The sequence below is a fragment of the Passer domesticus genome, chromosome 11 (genome assembly GCF_036417665.1).
Source record: "Passer domesticus isolate bPasDom1 chromosome 11, bPasDom1.hap1, whole genome shotgun sequence".
Lineage (NCBI taxonomy): Eukaryota > Metazoa > Chordata > Aves > Passeriformes > Passeridae > Passer > Passer domesticus.
In genome coordinates, this window is record NC_087484.1 from 14308425 (window position 1) to 14317426 (window position 9002).

General features: G+C 41.2%; 1 long non-coding RNA gene across 3 annotated transcripts in view; it reads right to left on the bottom strand.

Moving 5' to 3' along the window:
* Window positions 1–9002, bottom strand: part of LOC135278921 (uncharacterized) — a 31288-nt gene that overhangs the window by 12003 nt on the left and 10283 nt on the right. For all 3 annotated transcript variants that reach the window (XR_010346300.1, XR_010346299.1, XR_010346301.1), the window contains one exon: window positions 473–566. This is a non-coding gene — a long non-coding RNA (uncharacterized LOC135278921). The remainder of the gene's footprint in view (window positions 1–472; window positions 567–9002) is intronic.

Consider the following 9002-nt stretch of genomic DNA (forward strand, 5'->3'; position numbering starts at 1 on the left):
GCAGGGTTTAAGCTCCTAAGAGCCCAGAGCTTTGAAAACTTAGCTGGAAAGCTGAATGCAGAGGTGTTGTACTGCATAGACAGTACAATAATCATGACCTATTGCTTGCACTTAGGCTCCATATGAATGAGTTCTTCTCATGCCCTTTCAAGAATCTATATACCTTGCATCACATATCTACATCTGCTCCTACTTACAGCAGGAATTCCTTGCTCTTTGACACTGCACAGGATAATTATTATCAGTGCACTGCAGTACATCTGGAAAGATGAAGGAATGCTGGCTCAGCATACCTCAGGCAAAGCACTGCACCTCTTAAAGAAGGATGGATTACATAAAACAGCACAAGAGCTGCATCAGCCTTTCATGCACACTGAAAACCAGGCATAATTGCTTTGAAGTGGAAGAGTTACAGCAGTACAGGTCTCCAACTGCAGAACAGGTAACAACAGAAATTTAAACAAATACTCACCAATCCTTGCAAATTCTCTGATTCCCTATTCAAAGATGCTTCAAATCCTCCAGAAAATGTTTTGTGGTAGAGGCAGGCAGTCTTCATTCCTTTCCTGCTGGGATTAAAATTAAATTTGGCTGTTATCTCAACAATAAGCCCAAAGACCAGGCTTAGATTCTGGAAAGGCTTTTCTCATCTCAAAGTATCCTGTCAGTAAGTGAGTAGAAGGATTTAAACATAAAAAACTCTTTCAAAACAGTTGCCTGTGCTCAAGTGTCCACTTCCAAACTGAAGTATAGTTTACTTACTCAGCCTGGCCTTTATTTTGTTTGGTGGATATGAGAAATTTCCTCAGAGACTTTTAAAACAAAAACAGTCTGAGGCTCTTGAAAGGATTAAAACAAGCAACTCCTGGAATACAGAAAGGATAAACTGCTGCTTGATTCTGGCACTGCACTTTTAATTCCTAACGTACTAAATGACTGCCATGGAGTTAGAACTGAATACTAGTTCTAACTTGTATTTTTATACCAAGTATAAATCTAATTTTTATACCAAGTATATATCTAATTTAGGCATATAATGCTGTTTCCATAATTATTTTCCCATGTTTAGCTTACTTTTCTGATACATTTGTAACTAAAATTACTAATATCTAGTATTAGATCCCAGCTCCTAAAATTTCCATGTATGTTCCTTCCATTTTTTATAACTTTCCCCCTTAATGCTTTAACATTTTAATGACCTGTAATGTTTTTCCATAGCAAGAAGCACTTATCTATTACTCAGATGTGTTCTTTGCAATACCATACTGAGACTGATATTGACAGTGACATTTCTTTGCATATTAAAAAACAAGGAATCTGTGAAAATCATTACCCAGCAACATAATAGATCACAGATGTGTTTAAAAAACATAATATTAGGCTAAACTCTGAATTCTGGTCTGGAACGCATGTGTGCATCTCCCAGGGCAGTAATTCAGCACTTAGAAAAAGTAAACTCACTATTGTAATGCACATGGCAAATAGCTGAGTTCCAGCCACCAGTGAAATAATTTGGCCCCAGTTTTGCATTCCATGACCCCTGTACTCTGATGGGAAGTAGGCCATAGGGACTGACTGTAATTCCTGTACTCAGAACTGCCCAGCCCTGGTACAATTTATTGTTGCACAGGAACATCAGTGATGCAACACCCACTTTCTTGCCAGGGACTCTGTGCTGAATAAGGACAACTTATTGTCCTTATAGGACATAGCATGAACAGCAGGAGGAACCCAGGAAGTCTTTCTGTACCATCCATATGATGCTGTACCTGGCAGAGAATGACCTTATCAAGATATTCCCTCACAATTAATTCAGCTCTCTTGGCTTGGCCTAATCTGCCTGTTAAAGAAAGGGTATTCTCCCCATTCTGAATTTTCATCTTTGAGGAAGGAAGTCCTTCAGATGTAGGCTCCCCCAGTTTATCATTCAGATGTAGCTGTTGAGCTGCTCATTTAAGTTAGGGACTCCTTTTCAAGGCAAGAAAACAAGTGCAAGAATTATTACAGCTGATGGAAATTTGATTGTATTCTCCCATCTCTTGTTGCACAGGCTGTCATATCATTTGCACATTTTGTAGAGAGCTTTTTCCTCATTGGCCTCTTTATGATAATTTGGAAGCAGATAGTGAGTTTTCTTAACAGTAAAAGTAAGAAACCAGGATTTTAGTTGGCTGAACAACACTTTTCTTCCTAAGAGCATTTGTAATAAATAAATTAGGTCCAACTGTTCTCCTTTTTGTGTCTAGCCCTATAAATAATGTAGAGGGAAATTCAAGAAAAGTAATGAGAGAATTGGCAGGAAACAGTTTCTCACAGGGCTTAGTTCTGATTTCAAATCTCTGTTGCCAGTAACAGCAAACTAATTGCATGTGAAACTGCACTGTGAAACTCAGGTCCCAGGTATCACCTGTGCAATAGAGTATGACACCATAACACATCCAATTCTCTTTGGAAATATCTCTATCCTGCAACTACAGCATTCAGAAGACAGGAAAGAACAAAAATGGGAGGGGGGGGGAGGAACTAGAAGCTAGATACCTTAATACAAACCTACTTATTTATAGATGACGTAAAAGTCCCTCTTGAACACCAGAGAATTAAAGCACACACACAAAATACAGTTACCTTATTTGCTTGAGGTTCCAGTTTCAATTTTGACAGCATTCTTGCTGAAAGCGCACTCCCAGCCTGAAAGAGACTTCTCTGGAGCACCCTTGCTGCCTTTTGCAACTTTTTTTTTCCCTACTTTGGTACTAAGAGTACCTGACAGCCTCTCACTGCCCACACTCCTGAGGGCATTCCCTGTGCCTCCAGTGTCACTTGCAGCCAGCTCGAAGGGAAGGTGGCTGTGACCATCACCAGTTTGTTACCATCAGTTGTGTCATGCAACTGCACTGGCTCCACACTCTCACTTTCTTCATTCAAGTCAGAGCTGAGTTTAACAGTGTCTAGTGGAGGTGGTGCTTTTGGCAGGGAAAGTATGCTATTGTACAGTACATTGTTCAAAATATCAGCTCTTTTCATGTCTCAATCTATAAACCAGATTCTGATCTAAATCTCTAGAAATTTATTCACATACAGACACGAGTCTTGTCATTAAACAAGAACAATGGCTCCAAGGATGATTTATATACATATATATCCCTCACTAAAGTAATTCTATTTTGTATCAAGAAACAGAAAGTCTATTTTTACCATTTCAGTGCCACAATTTTCTAGCTGCTCTCCTAAAAGGACAACACAATTAATGATCTCTAATGATCAGGTTTATCTCTAACATCCACGAAAGCTAAGGGAATCTGCTTTGTATTTTTGTTTCATAATATTATCCACTTGAAGATTTGCTGATTTAGATTACATCAAGACTGGCTAGCTGATCTGTCTTAGCTTTTCCAGCTATCTAGATAAGAATAGCTGAATACCCTGTGACCCTTGCTGATGCCCTGCCCTGTGCTGGAGCTCAGAAGCTGACCTGCAGAGATTGAGGTACCTTGCTCCTCTCCTGTCTTCTCTGTCTGCTGCTGAAAGATTTGGCCATGGGGCTGTCTGATTCACAGGTACTTTCTGGCACTTCAGGGGCTCTGCCTTTTTTTATTTTAGGGCCCTCTACTCCATACTTTATGCTTCTGTTTCTTTTACGTGTTGAGTATTTGTCTCGGACTATTATGTTTTATACTATTTACGTATTAGGCACTATTAGGGACATAGCACTTGCTTAGAAATGGGTTTTTTTAGAATCCATTCTTCTGATTGATACTTTAGCCATTTCTACACCTGCTGCCTGAATGCTGTGTGGTCATTGTAAGTGCCTGCTCTTGGTCAATAGACCCTGGGATGCTTCACTGGAAGTGTTGAAACAATCTTTTAGGAGTCTTGTACTATGAAGGAGTATCTGCTCACATTATCAATATTTCAAGCATCCTGCTTGATATTTATTAGATCTCTTTGGTAACAGGAATGTTTGCAATTTAGCAGTAGTTATCTAATTTATAACTTTTATGTTATGATCCAAAACAGTCTAATTAATGATAAATCAGCACCATTCTCCTTAATATTTTCTTATGCTGGCAAATAAGCAGTTGACTTTGAACAATAGAAGGTAAAACATTAAAAAAAATTATTGGATATCAGTTTGTATTCCTATAAAGAGAGGCAAGTAGAAACTGCTATTAGACTTACCCAAACTGACAAATGGAAACAGCAGAAGGTAATTTAGAAAAGCCATACTGAAAAACTCTACTGCTTTTATGATTAATGCAGCATGTCTGCTATCTGCTAAATGCTAAAATGAAATATGAAGTTTTGAACTGTATTAAATATGAGATTATTTGAGGTAAAACTAGCAAAGAGACAAAAAAAAAAATAATTAAAGAATGTAAGCTTAGTTCCTAATAATTTCCTAAATTCCTAAGGTGTGGGAATACTGTCAATACTACATTTACATTTGGTGTCTCAGTGTCAGAAGAACCAGGGGCGGGGAGGTCTATGGCTCATAACAGACGTTTTTCATATAAAGCCAGAAACCATATTGTCATTTGATAAATGAGCCAAGAGCAAAACTTGACAGACAAAAAGAGAGAAGAGTGCATTTTTCAGCCTGGAGGCTCTGCAAGTTTTCCAGTGACAATTCTCGTGTGGATTTTTATTTCTATGAAGTAGCAGATACAGTTGAAGGTGCAATATGGATAACTCTTTATCTTACCAATCTAAGCAAATTTGGGAATCCTAGGAACTGGCTGGGCATATCAGTTTGCAAGAGTCATTTTAGGTGCTTGGATTTTCAAGAAAATAGGGATAAATCCTCTCTATCACATGCTTTCCAATGCTATTACGAAAAGGGACAACTTGCAATTGCAGGAAATACCAAAGTTCTTTTGGAAGTGAAAGTATCAAGATCTTGGCACTTAAGACTGCACTGAAAGAGTTGGGGCTGTTTAGCCTGGAGAAGGCTCAAGAGCAGCCTTACTGCAGCCTTTCAATGTGAAGGGGACTTAACAAGGAAGATGGGGGGGGAAACTTTTTAATAGGGCCTGTAGAAATAGGACAAGGAGTAATGGTTTTGAACTAAAAGAGTGTAAACTCAGATAAGACATGAGGAAAGATTTTTTTTATTATGAGGGTGGCAACACCAAGAGAAGTGGTGGATGCCTCATTCCTGGAAACATTTGAGGTCAGATTGGAGGGGCTCTGAACAACCTGATCTAGTTCCTGCTCATTGCAGGGGTGTTGGATTAGATGACCTTTAAAGGTCCCTGCTAACTCAAACCATTCTATGATTCAAATGAAATAAAGAGTGATGGTTGATAGTATTGATGTAAATTTAAATTAATTTCACAGTGTCAGCTGAACAGAACTGTACAGCTGTACAGAAACACCAAGAGAGTACTGAAAGGTCTTTTGCCATGGTACAAAATGCCAAGGTATTTTGTCCAGGTGACTCTCCACAGAGAAAAGAAGATTTGGTGAGAAGCCTGAAAGCTGCAGCATAAGCTAAGCTTCATGTTCAGTCAGGTCATCAGCCCACTTTGATCGCTGTACAGCAACATTATGATTAACTTTGTCCCAGGGAAGATGGCAGGGAGAATATAGATATGGGATACATGAGGCACAGGAGGTTTGCACCAACATTTACACAGTCTTTTCAAAGAAAAATCTCAGGGACAATCTGTCACACAGGGTTACATTTCAGGAAGAGATTTCCACTTTCCACTTCAGTAGCTGTCTCATTTTCAGGCAGACAAGGTCCCACTTGCCAGACATTCATTAGGAAATTTGTCTCTTGTCAGGTCTGTGTACAAAATATCTTTCTTCAGTGTCTGAAAGGGAGAAGCCCTCACCCCTGGATCACCAGCATCACTAGCTGAGCCCAGGATTGCTGGCAGCAGCTGGTGGGAGAAGACGGGTCCCTCAGGCTGGCTTTTCTGCCAGACTGCTGCAGGAGGCAATGACACCCTGTGACACCAGGCATTTTTTATAATTAATATGGCACTAGCTCTGTAGTTCATACATTAAATGTCTGTCACTAAGGATTCATCATTCCAAGCCTGAAGATCTGTCACCTCATGGACACATGACAGAAATTAGTTTTTGTTCTACCTTCAAAAAGAAACTACTGTAGAAAACTTTTGCTGCAATGTCAACCATCAAAAGTTAGACATCTTTTGTCCACAGTAAGAAAGACACTGCTTATGGAACTCCATACTATTTTTGTCACATAACCTATGCATCATTTATGTAAAGAATACATACACAAGGCAGCATAATTAAGATTGCATGAGATTGTAAATCTGCCATCTTTTGGGTTTGAGTTTAAAACCTTTCTAGCTGAATTTATATCTACTACCTACAAACAATTCCTAACTGTGTGTTCCATGGTTTTATCCCAAAAAGACAGGGACTCCAACAGATGCTGATTGAGCAGCTTCCTGACTTCAAAAATGAAATATCATCAGTATATGAAAGGGTTTATTTTATTTGGTTCCCTACAAGAGTAGAGGACTGGGCTTGGTGAAGAATAAAGGTCACTCCTGTTTCTGTGTTCCTAACAGATCATAATTTAGCTGAAGATTAATGTCAATGCTAATACGTTTATTTATGGGTAACTACTTACTGGCCTTTTACTTTTCTGTTCCTTCGGCAGCCATTGATGGAAACCAGCCAGACATCTCTGGGTTAGTTTGTGGGTGAATTCTCTCTAGCAGCATCATTTATATTTGGTAAATGCAGTTTAATTTGAGAGCCTTGTTTATAGTCTGTCATTTACTACTTGTGGTATTCGTAATCTATTTAATAGTGTGCACTAAACAAGTACTTGAGCACTCTAGATTGGGGATTTAGGGAATACACATTTAGGGTGTGTTCCCAGACAGGCAGTGCCAGGGAGTGATGCTGCTGTTTTCCTGATTGGCAAAGGTGCAGGAGCTTGGCTGCATAGGCTGTGCAAGGGCTGGGAGCTTTCCCAGCAGCCCGTTCATCATCTCAATTTGCCCAACAGGCCTGAGCTGCACAGCTGCTGCACAAATCTGTAGATATGCTTGGGTGGCAATGCAGAACCTGTTAAGGTGTTAACTGCTCAGAAGTTTAAAACTACCTTTAGATGAGGCAAAATCTGCAGCAGCCACATATAAAAGGAGTCCTTGAACATGCAATCCATGGGATCTAACAGCCTTTGTGGGTGGTTTTGCCTAGAGCACAGCTCTTCAGTGGATATTAGGCCTGAAATATTCTTCTTATAAAATAGAGGGTCTTCTCTAGACTAAAAAAGATTGACAGAAAGGAGCAGCAAGGAACTCATGTGTCTGTGCTGTGAGGATTACACAGCTTTCTGTCATACACATTGACTTCCAGATGTACTAATTTTTATTATCATTATATTATACCTAATATAATATAATATATTATACCATTATTATACCTTCATGACTACACCCAATATACCTAGTGGCAGCAGTTCAACTTCTAGCTGCTACCCAGCATCTCATTGGTCATGGTGTAAGTAAATGTCTCCTTTTTAGCTTTCTTACTTCCCATTTCTGTCACTTAAAATCAGTTCAAAGCCAGCTGCAAACTTAATCTCTGTTCTCACAATGTTATGAGCTCTGTTTCCACAGCCCCCTTCTTGTGAGCTGGACTCCCTGCCCCAACCCTGTGCCAGGTCTTGCCTAGATGTGTCCTGCTCCTTGCTCCAGTCCCACTGGGGGGATGTGGCAGCCTCTCCTCAGGGCTGCAGACCAGGCCCTCACACCTCACCCCTGAGCACCTGGGCCTCACCACAGCCACACACCCCCAGCCCCGGCTGTTTCTCCTCTGGCAGTGCCTCTGTGCGCACAGGGACACTGCTGCCACCTCTTACTTGCCAGCCATCTTGCAGGCTGCCTCCAAAGATCTGGGGCATTCCAACAGCAGCTGCACCTTCTCTCCCACAAAATCCCTCTTGGAAATGTAGCAAGCATGAATCCAGGCTAGTTACTGCCTCCTTCACCCAGCACTGCAGAAAGCAGAGTACAGGTATCATGACTGTTGAATTGCACCATCCACTTTCTGCTTAACCCTCAGAACATCCTCTCTAATCAAAAGCACTTCTTTGAAGTTTTGGTAGTGAGACCATCTTCTTTGTATTTTGCAGGAATAGGAATGTTAAGTGCTCAATAAATAAGCTAAAAATAAGAGAATAGGATTATATTCTGCCATATATGCAGGAGAATTTCTGTTTAGTTCCTCGAGTATTTGTTCAATTGGCTGTGCCTGAACACGTATACAGATTTACCTCCTTCTCCTGCAAGAGGCACATATGAGAAGAAGTACTTAAAAACAGTAAGAGGAACAGGTTCTTTTTAAAGCAATACTCAGATCATAAATTATCACTTATGGATGTGATAATCTGCATGTCATTGTTCAATAGCACTAACAATGTGGTGTTTTTCAAATGGCATGTTCAATAAGAATACTGTGTTCAAAATAAGAATACTGACTTAATTTTTCATTTTTTTTCTCAGTCAAACAACTTTGGCCCAAATTCTGTAAAACACCCCAGTATTGAGTTCATCACTGCATGCTCTGCCACAGTCTTTTAAAGAGTATCCTTCACAGCCAGAGTGAAAAGGCTACTAAACGGGTCAGGATTACCCATTGGTAAACAAAACGAAGCATCTCAAGTTTACTTTAGAATTTAAATAAAGAAGAAATTTCAAAGCAGCATTACTATTTTTCAAGCTTTGGCGGAGCTGCAGACGATCGCACGGCCGGTAACACTGCGTTCATTCATGCCGGGACAAACACCCGCACTGTGCCACCTGAGGACGGCAGCGGGGCGTCGCGGGGGGCCGCGGGCCCGGCTCGGACGGGGCCGCAAAGCGCGCGGGGCCGGGGCCGCCCCGGGCCGAGCCCGCAGCCCCCGCAGGCACCGGGGCGGGGCCGGGCACGCCCGGGGCAGCGCCCGCGCCCCGCGCGGGGAGGGAGGCCGGCCCTGCCCGGGCCCCTGCCCTGGGGGCGGAGGGCCGCGG